This window comes from Pleurodeles waltl, chromosome 4_2 (genome assembly GCF_031143425.1).
Source record: "Pleurodeles waltl isolate 20211129_DDA chromosome 4_2, aPleWal1.hap1.20221129, whole genome shotgun sequence".
Lineage (NCBI taxonomy): Eukaryota > Metazoa > Chordata > Amphibia > Caudata > Salamandridae > Pleurodeles > Pleurodeles waltl.
In genome coordinates, this window is record NC_090443.1 from 154984569 (window position 1) to 154994830 (window position 10262).

A 10262-nucleotide genomic window follows, 5' to 3' on the forward strand; every position below is an offset into this window, starting at 1 on the left:
TGCTAACTGATGACATCTTCATGTGGATTTTCCTCGCTCATATTTCCAGATACTGTGCAATGGTGAGAATGAGATTTGCACTGGTATACCAGCCACTAGTACACCTTACTACCCTGAAAGAGAGACACATTATTCAGACCTATCATCTGAACTGTCAGACCATCATAGAAGTGTGTACACAGTTGGAACCAGATCTCTTGCCACCCATTCGTATCCCTATGCCATCCCTCCCACAGTACAGGTCTTATCTGTCCTACACTTCCTTGCCTCAGACTTGGTCCAGATGACAGTGGGCTTGGCAGCAGGGATGTCACAGCCTATGTTCAGTATAGAGTTCAACGATGTACTGTGTGCTTTATTGAAACACCTGGAAAGCTACATCAGGTTCCCCCAATGTGCAGATTTGGACACTGTTAAATCAGACTTCTATGCTATGGCACATGTCCCTCATGTGATAGGGGCCATTGATAGCACCCACATTGCTTTCGTACCTCCCAGGGTGAATGATCAAGTGTACAGGAACAGGAAAAGCTTTCACTCCATCAATGTCCAGGTGGTGTGTCTCGCTGACAAGTACATCTAACAAGATTCCTGGATCTGTGCATGACTCTTATATCCTGAGGAACAGCAATGTGCCACACATGATGGCACAACTATAGAGAGAGAGAGAGGGTCTGGCTCTTTGGTATGTATCAAATAGTATGTGTGCAACTGTTATGACACCTCTCGTCACATTCTACCCTGTGTCTCTACCGGTTTTGTGATCAGTCCAACCTTTGTGCACACAGGTAACTCCGGCTATCCTAACCTACCATGGCTGCTGACACCAGTGAGATATCCAACAACAGATGGTGAAACCCGTTTCAATGAGGTCCACGGCAGGGCTAGGTGTGTCACTGAGATGACCTTTGGCCTGCTAAAGGCCAGATTTCTGTGTCTACACGTCCCAGGAGTTGCCCTTCTCTACAGACCACTGAAGGTCTGCCAGATCATAGTTGACTGCTGCATGCTGCACAATCTGCCTCTGAGATGTCACATACCAATACTGGATGTTTAGAAGGTGGCAGCTGGATCTGTGGCCGATGATGGCGACATAGACACTGATGAGGAGGCAGATGATGCTAGGACAAAGTTGATCCAAAAATACTTCCAATGATCTACAGCTATGTGTCAAGTGTCTTGTAGGTGAACTGTACTCCCGTCTGCCTTGTGACATAGCTCATCCTGGTGTGTGCCATCAGTGGAGGTGTTAAGTGCACTATCCCTCTGTCCGAGTTTGTGGCAATGACGTATTGCCTATCAGGGGAGGTGTCACTGTTCATATGTCAGTGCTATGTTTACTGTGCTGTTGGCTGCCATCACATCTGCAAAGGAATGGCCACGATGTATAGTCCAAGTAGTACAGTGTAAACTGCTGAAGGACTGGCAACCAAGGTTGTGTCAACAGTATAGCAACTTATCCTCACTGTACACATTGGACGGATTTGATAGGTAACTCATTTTGACAGTAGAACTCGGCTTTAGTTGGGTACTGAGAGCTGTGAGAAATAGACCATTGGGAATGGATGTCTAGAAAATGTGTGGATCTGCTGTGGTCATTTGTGTTCACATGCCACTTGGGTACTCGCACTAGGGATGAACACAATGTACTGCATGTGTGTTGGCTGGACAGCAGTGACTCCTATTGTGATGGTTGTCCCTGTCTTGTTCTATTTGTAGGTAATTTTGATGGCGCTATTCTGGTTCCTGCCTTGATTGGTGTCTCCCTTGACACAGGATTTGAGGATGAGTCTGTTCTACTACCACGCTTGCTGCACGTGCCTCTCCCTTCCATTCATCTTATAGACTTTTGCTGGTCAGTGGTTTAAGTAAGCTGATATATTCTACAACAGTTAATTTATTGTTACAATAAATACAGGTAAGCAGTGCAATGGATGATGAGTGGGGTCATGGTGGTTGAAATCATCAGAGCAGTTTGCCCAGCTGTAGGTAGTACAGGTCCAGAATCAAAGGACCATGGGGAAATGCACACAAGGGAGAATGTCTCACTTCCTGGCAGTGGTCTTGTCATCAGCTCCTGCAGGATGTCTGGATAGACTACCTCGTTTGCGGGGGGTTCCTCAGCTACAGAGGGAGGGGTGCTAGTGCCTGGGGGTCCTCTGGAAGTGCCTCCATTCCACTGGCTGAGGGGGAAGTGGATGGCATAGCTGGTATGTGGCTAGTGGAAGGGGCCTGCTGGTGGGAGGAGGACACACGCTGGATGGATGCGAGTTCCTTTAGCACCCCTGCTATGGAGGCCATGGTGGCACTGTGAGCCTGCCATTGCTGCATGGCTTTCTGGTGGTATTCTCTCTGCAGCTTCTGGTTCTCCTGCAACCTATCTGGCCCATCAAGTCCTGGAATTGCTGGTATGCTCCCGGGACTTGGGAGATGGCCTCCTGGCCAGTCCTTTCCCTTGGGGGCCTCATCCCTCGGTGAACAGATGCCCTCCCACTGTTTCTGGCTCCCCTGTGGCTGTGCCCCTGGCACTGTGTGCCCACTCCCAGCTACACCAGGACCTTCTTCGTCTTCGGTGTGAGGGGTAGACTCATTTCCCTGTAATGCGGGGCACACTGCTGTTTGAACATTCCTTGGGACACAGGTTTGGGGACGAGGGGTTGCCTGTGTTGTTGTTACCACAGGGGTGGGGGTTCACATGTGGACAGGGTGAGGCTGGTGGTAGTGGACTGACCAGATGTCCCAGATGGGCCAGGTAAGTCGTCAATGTCCAGACATCCAAAGCTGTAGTCCTCACTGGGCCCTCCATCCTGGGGAGGGCTGTCTGTATCTGGCATCCTCTGCAGGGTGGCAGTGGCAAGGGTACCTGGGGATGGAGAGGGAGAGAGTTGCATTGTGGAGGTGTACTTGTTCGTATCATTGTATGATGCATACAGTGGCTTGACTTGCTTTGCCGTGATGGCACTGACATATGCAAAAACAACAGATGATGGACGGAATGCAGAGCAAATCAAACATTCATCCCCAGTCACAGATCTGGGTTTAATGTATAATTTTTTTTGCTTGCCATGCCATTTCAGTTTGGACCCAGCCATATGCAAATCAGTCTTGCCCCAGTTCCCCATGGCAACAGTCCAGACTGAACTGCCAGGCCAGGTTCTCCCTGGACCAAAAACAAGTATCCTGGGACTGGTTTCAGGGTATCATGCTTCAGCAGCCAGGCTAGCTTGAATCTGGTGGCATAGCAAGCACGGGACCCACATCTGGGCATACCCTTCCCAGTTGGAACGACAAATGCAAAAACAACAGATGATGGACGGAATGCAGAGCAAATCAAACATTCACCCCCAGTCACAGATCTGGGTTTAATCCATCATTTTTTTTGCTTGCCATGTCATTCTTGTTTGGACCTAGCCATATGTAAATCACTCTTGACCCTGTTCCCCATGGGAACAGTCCAACCCAAAGTGCCAGGCCAGGTCCTCCCTGGACCAAAAACAAGCATCCTGGGACCGGTTTCAGGGTATCACCCTTCATCAGCCAGACTCGCTTGAATCTGGTGGTGTAGCAAGCATGGCACACACGTCTCGGCATACCCTTCCAACTTGGGGCGACAAATGAAAAAACAACAGATGATGGACAGAATGCAGAGCAAATAAAACATTCAACCCCAGTCACAGATCTGGGTATAATCAATAATTTTTTTTTGCTTGCCATGCCATTACAGTTTGGACCCAGCCATATGCAAATCAGACATATGCGGCACTGCAGACTTTGTTAGTGGGTAATGGATTGTGGAATTGGTTCCATGCTCCATGGAGGGTTGTGGATTGTGGATAGCATACCTGTCATTGCCATGTAGTGGTACGCAATTTAAGCACCCAGTTATTGCAGCTGGTGCAATTGTTTTAGGTGCAGGTGTTCCACTGTGAAGTGGGACTGGCAGCTTTTCATGTGTGGGAAGTCAAGCATTGTGGGAGTTATAGTGCTTGCCATTGTGAGTGGTAGCTGGGCAATAGGGGTGGACTGTGTGGGGATGGTGGCAGTGGGGTGGTGTGGCATGCAGGGGAGGGGCACTGGGTGGGGGAGGAAGTGTGAGGTGGGTTGAATTAGGGAGTGATAGGGTGGTGAGGATGCATGCTGTACAGGAGCCGGTGGTAGCAGGGGAGTGTTAGTGACTTACCGGACTCCAGTCCTCTGATTAATCCTGTCAGGCCCTCTCAATGCAGTATGTCCAAGACCTTCTCCTCCCACAATGTGAACTCTGGGAGAGGAGGTGGGGGCCCACCGCCAGTCTTGTTGATTGCAATGTGGTGTCATGATGCCATGGTACGCACCTTCACACCTAGGTCATTCTACCTCTTCCTGATATCCTCCCTTGTGCATGGATGGTTGCCCACTAAATTGACCCTGACGACGATTCTCCACCATAACTCAATTTTCTTGGCTAGGGGTGTATGCTGGACCTGTGCTCCGAACAGTTGTAGCTCTACTCTGACAATTTCATCGACCATGACCCTCAACTCTTCATCTGTGAATCGTGGGTGCTTGTGAGGGGACATTGTGGTAGTCAAGTGGATTGTGGAGGAGGGTGTTGTGCACAAGGGTGATGTGTTTGGTGATAGGGTGTGTGGGGTATTTCGGTTGATGTGGTGGTGGGCTGTGGTGTTTGTGTGCAGTTGTGCTGTGTGTGTGCCAATTGTGTATGTGTGCAATATATATTGGGTACAGCAGTATCTCCGGGTCTGTGTGAATCGTTCCTTTTTGCCAAGGATTGTGGGATGTGTGTGTGGGGGGGTTTGTAGGGGTGTGTGTGCATGTGTCTGATGTGTGCATGTGTCTCATGTGTGGGGTGTTTGTACTGTCCAATGTGGCTTTGGGTTCTTTTGGAGGTGTATTTTTTAGCGCGGCGGGTGGCACCTCCAATGGTTCACCACCGTGGAAGGACCACTGAGCTGATCTGTGGGTCATATTTTGGAAGGTGGAATGTTGTGAGCATGGCCGTGCTGGTGGTGGGATCTCTTCTTTCCCTTCCTCGTGCGGCCTGGTGGTGTTGGATTTTTGGATGTTTTTGGACGATCTTCTGTCCGTGACTCGTGATATAGAGGTTGTGAGACCGCCAGCATGGGTGATCTTTTGGAAGCCGCCACCACGGTGGTCTTCAGATAAGACTGCCAACGTCGTAATGAGGGCCTATATGTCATGCTTGATCTCTCTCAATCTGTGTCAGTTCCACTGAAGCTCTGGCAGCCTGTTTACACATCTCTTACAAACAGCATTAAGCAGACGGACAACATTTCTGTTGAATGTCCTCTTCTACACAAAACAGTGTCCAATGATCCACAACTGTGCGACCCATATCCAATTTTTAGGACCATCGTTGATTATGTAAAGAATTTAAAGTTAGATTCATTATATTTAAAATTGCCCCAAGTGGATAACTTGAGAATTTACCACGTATCCTGCAATGCGTAAAAGACACTTCCTTGCTGGTGTGAAACACTTAAAACAACCATGCCCGAAACATAAGTGGAAGCGAGTTTTGTGTTGAGATAAGAGATCAGTGCTTTAGAAGCCTGATCCTACTTACGTGAAACTCTTTAGGGATCAATCAATTAGCAGAGAGCTTTCAACCCTGCATCTTTCATTGTATTTGGCAACCTACGAGCACTGCAACATCTTCATAGTAAGAGAGACCAGGCTTTTCCATTTATGTACCCCAGACGTGGGATGACAGCCCCATATCCATCTGGACGTTTCCTAATGTGCGGCATTTAAGAACAACACATTAAGGTCACTGTGTCATGAATACAGTCACAGTTTAACTTTTTTTCTTCGAATTCAGCTACCCTTCCAATCGCAGGGGTTGTGACTTTGTACAGCACTCTTTTGGCTTTGGCTGGGTGTGTGCTATACAAATACAATATCCAAGCATCACATTCTCTGAGAGGTCTATTGTAGATCCAAGTCAGACTAAGGCTCACCCACTACAGGAACTGCAAGGAGATTCACGGTAGGCCAGGATTAACCCCAATGCCAAGATAGCCACAGTTTGGGTAGATAAATGAGCACATAATGTATCCCTTTGACAGGAAGTGGGGGAGCACAGGCACTTATTTTTGGGGACCAGGACTATTTTTCATAATCACACAATGACCCGCTTCCCTGCAAGAGAGAGAAAAAGTCATAAGACGGAGCAAGTAAGAAGAGAAAGATAAGGAAACAGTGACAAAAGGAGAAGGCAAGGGTGAAAAAAGCGCAAGAATGAGATAGAGATAGAAAGGGTAGAATGGTAGAAGAAAAAGGAATCAATACTAGTGAGGGGTGGTATTTGGCAACCCGGGTATTTGGCCTCACCAGTGCTGGACTTCTAGAAAATCTTTGACTCTGGTGTAGCACTGCACTTCCCTCTACAAGTGTCTATTGTTAAAAGCATTTGTAGAGGGCATTTCTACCATAACACTTTTGGAATGCAGGTGCCCTGTAAATCTTAGAGAATCATATAGGAAATAATAATATAGTATAGCGGAGAGTAACACTGCAATTACCTGATGTCTTCCGTAGTGTTGGATTTTATGAGATAGTGGCCAGCAAGATCCTGTGATGTATCTGTTACTGCATTGAGTACTGATGCTTACACTAAATGGATTTTCTATATTCTGTCGTTCTGCATGTGTGCATGGTCATCTATGAATTGGCTTATGAAAGTTGTTTAGCCTGAAGGGCTCCTTACTGATTTTGTGGCTTTGATGCACTGTGTACATGTGGATGTGGTATATTTAAGTTAACTTGTTCCAAGTGATTGACACACAAATTGGCAAAAGGACATGTTTATGCTAGTGAGGAACCAATACTTAGCCAACCATATTGCTTTGGTGCTGCATTGGCCACAAGATGGCAGGTGCCGTGTTCAACGTGTTCTGTGGGTGTGGGGTGAAATACGATGGATAATCACATTGGTATCAACCCACTTCAGTGGATCTGCAACTATCTTCATGAACGGCCTTCTGTTGCACTACCTACTAGAGATATTTACTCTACTTAGATCTTCTCTGGGGCCGATTATCCGGACACTGACAGTGGTACTAAAACTATTTTTTGAGTGGGGATGCCGTCCATCACTGTCACTTGACGTAAATGTCTTGATTGTTCTTTGTATCCTGCGGATATACATCTATATTAAGAGACAGTTGTACTTTTACTTTGTAATCAACTACATCTTTATTTATCATGTGCTTTAAAACATCTAGAATGCTATGGGATTTACCTTTCACCCGCACCCCAGCAAAAAATCCACTGCTTAAAAATTACAAATTAACATACACAGGCAGTAAGAGAATGGAATAGTGTTTGGAGTGCAAACATTATTAATAAAAAATTGTGTCATTAAAATATATTGTGAAATAACGTATCAAAAGGCCTACCTGAAATAATGTATTAGTAAATAAAAACGTGCAACTGATATGGTGGACACCACAAACAACATACATTCACATAAAAATCAATGTCTAATGAAAATGTATTTTGCTTAAATATAATTAAATCTACTGAAAAATGAGCATTAATATGTACTAAAAGGATTAATAGTTTAAATATTATGAAATGTTTTATTCTTCATGCTTAGCACTAGTTTAAAGGCCTTATGTTTTAGTAATTTTCCAAAGGCACGATGCCTAAAGAGTGTTAACTCTGCAAAACAATGTTTCTTTAAGCATCCTTTGTGACTTGTTCACTGTGTAGAGTTATGTTCCTTGCTTGTAGCTTTTGTTTCCTGAGATGAGATGAGATAATCACATACGAACTAAATAATAGACATGAGTGCACAATGTCTTGTTTCATGTTACAATATCTGTACTTGCTTGAGTTTTAGTTTTTTGGAGGGAAGCATAGGTAAGGCTTTTCTACACTGTTTAAATGTAATTTATGAGAGGAAACTGTTGATCAGGAGCAAAAGAAAAAAAGCCAATCATTGCTGGTGCACAAAATGAAGAAAAATACTTCTGAAACTTGGATCAGTTTATTGGTTAAATAACCATATGTGCATTTGTTTTTCTTGCAGATTTTTATGTTTCTCTCCTTAGAAAATCCAACCGCTATTTTTGGTTAGCGCCATAGGCAGATGTTTTCCAAATTAATTTCTGTCATCTTTTTCTTTTAGTATGGAGCCCAAACATGCTTATCAAATTAGAGTACTAGTTAGGGATGCCAAAATCTAAATTTGACTGTTATACATAATTTGATTGTAAATAATTCATCTGCGATAACTAAATGTATTCTGTTTCAATTATTCCTGTTTTTGTGGTTCTTGAAAGTTTAATAATGTCTAAACTAAGATTCTTCAGAAAATTTGGTCAGCTGTGTTGTTCTTGTATCTCTGTCACTGGTCTTGCATTTGATTTACATGACTTTAGCATTGTTAATCTAAAGCACAATAAATGTTTCACCTTTACTAAACTAGTGTGGTGATTGATGGCCACATAGGTCATGGTGCGTATAAATTACTGACTCCAAAATTGAAATTGATGTTTATTGATTTGATATTGTTAATGTTGATTGTTAGGACGTTATCTCAGTCCTATCAGAGTCAAAAGGTTCAGATCGATCTCTAAGGGTAATAGATGGTTACTCTATCCATGTCACCTTATAATTAAAATATCCAAAAAAATATAAGGCTGTACTGAGAGAGCATAACTTGGCTGTGACGTTAGCGTTCCAGAAGGGGAAATAAAACCCATTCAACAACATACATAATGTGTGTTTAAATGTACTCATGTAGGAGAAGAAACAGACAGTCATGAACTGAAATGCATGTGTAAGTAGAGGCATAGAATGATCATGTGCAAGTCACATGTATGCAATATTATTTCATGAATGCATATTATGATTTTTAGTTAATCCACATTTTCATAGTTATTCCTCATTTATATTGTTTAAGTGAAATGCACGTACAATCATGTATTCGAATGTGCATTAAGGGTTATGCTAGCTTAGGCTGAGATGAGGCCTGAGAATGTTCTCCTTGTGGTTAATCTTCAACGTGAAAGTTTGCTTTTGCTGTGTATTTATTTGCTTGCATGTGCATAAACAAGCCTCCTTTTAATGAACAGCTTATTGTTAGCCATTGATGAGGGGGTTTCAGGAGACAGGGACGAGAGTGTTATCAAGGAGTTGTGCAGGAGAACTCCCCCTCCAGATTACTGAAGAAAAAATCCAAGGTCGTACCGATGGCCGAACCAAGAGATGAAAGCCTCATTGAAGGATACTATTCACGACTTTGCATGGACTATGGGAAGTTACTGGTGGCGATGTCAGCCATCTAAAGTTTGAGAAGATTCAAGTTTTTATCTAGTTAGAGATTCAGGCCGTTTTTGCCCTTTGACTAGAGTAGACCTTTGGAAACTTAGAGAGGTCCAGACCTCTATTTCCTTACTGCTTGGTTGATGTGGCTTTATTCTACACACATCTCTCTTGCTGAAACTTCTACTGACGTTTCTACCATGCTGATACTTTGCTTTATTTTTCATATTACAAATTAGATCATTTTGGAGTTTCCTGTAGCTGATTGGAGTAGTTAGGTAGATATTGGTTGTATGGTCAGGCAGGAGAACCAAAGCTTGAACTCAGGGCACCAAGTATTATTCCTTATTTTCTGTATTGTTGTTGCTACTGAAACCTTGGTTTGTTTGACGCCTTTGTGTTTCAATTTTGTTCTATGCTTTAACTCACCTTTGGTAATTCTAGACTTGTATAGCATGTTTTTGAGAGTCATTTTTATATGTTTGGCTTTGAATTTGTAATAAATCTTTTAAGCGTTCAGTTTGTCTCTGAGATTCAATGGGTGACATAAACGGGTTGCACTGTAATTTTGTGTTGAATGGTTTAATGTGTTTCTCTTCACCCTTCGGAACTTAAAAAAAGATTAATTGGGCCTAAGACATTAGTATTAATGCCAGACGCCGGGTCAAGACTCTGCTGCAGCGCATGACTGAAGATCCAGAATGCTCATCTACCAAAGGGTGCGAGAAGGCACTCACATGTGATCTTTGGAGCTTCACAACAATCCACCCGGGAAGTGTACCTGTGCCTTAGCTGCAATCCACATTCATCTACACAGGGACACTGCAATCTCAGACCTGTTAACTCACACAATGCCACCGTGTGACACACTATCAGCTCCAATCACACGGTCACCCTGTGAGTAGCTGATAGCACATGGTGGCAGGGAAAATTAGCTGAAAACCACTGCAAACAGTGGTTTTCACCTC

General features: G+C 44.0%; 1 long non-coding RNA gene across 2 annotated transcripts in view; it reads left to right on the forward strand.

The window, feature by feature from the left end:
- Positions 1-9813, forward strand: part of LOC138292430 (uncharacterized) — a 65781-nt gene extending 55968 nt beyond the window's left edge. For both annotated transcript variants that reach the window (XR_011202685.1, XR_011202684.1), the window contains exon 3: positions 8057-9813. This is a non-coding gene — a long non-coding RNA (uncharacterized lncRNA). The remainder of the gene's footprint in view (positions 1-8056) is intronic.
- The last annotated feature ends 449 nt before the right edge of the window (positions 9814-10262 follow it).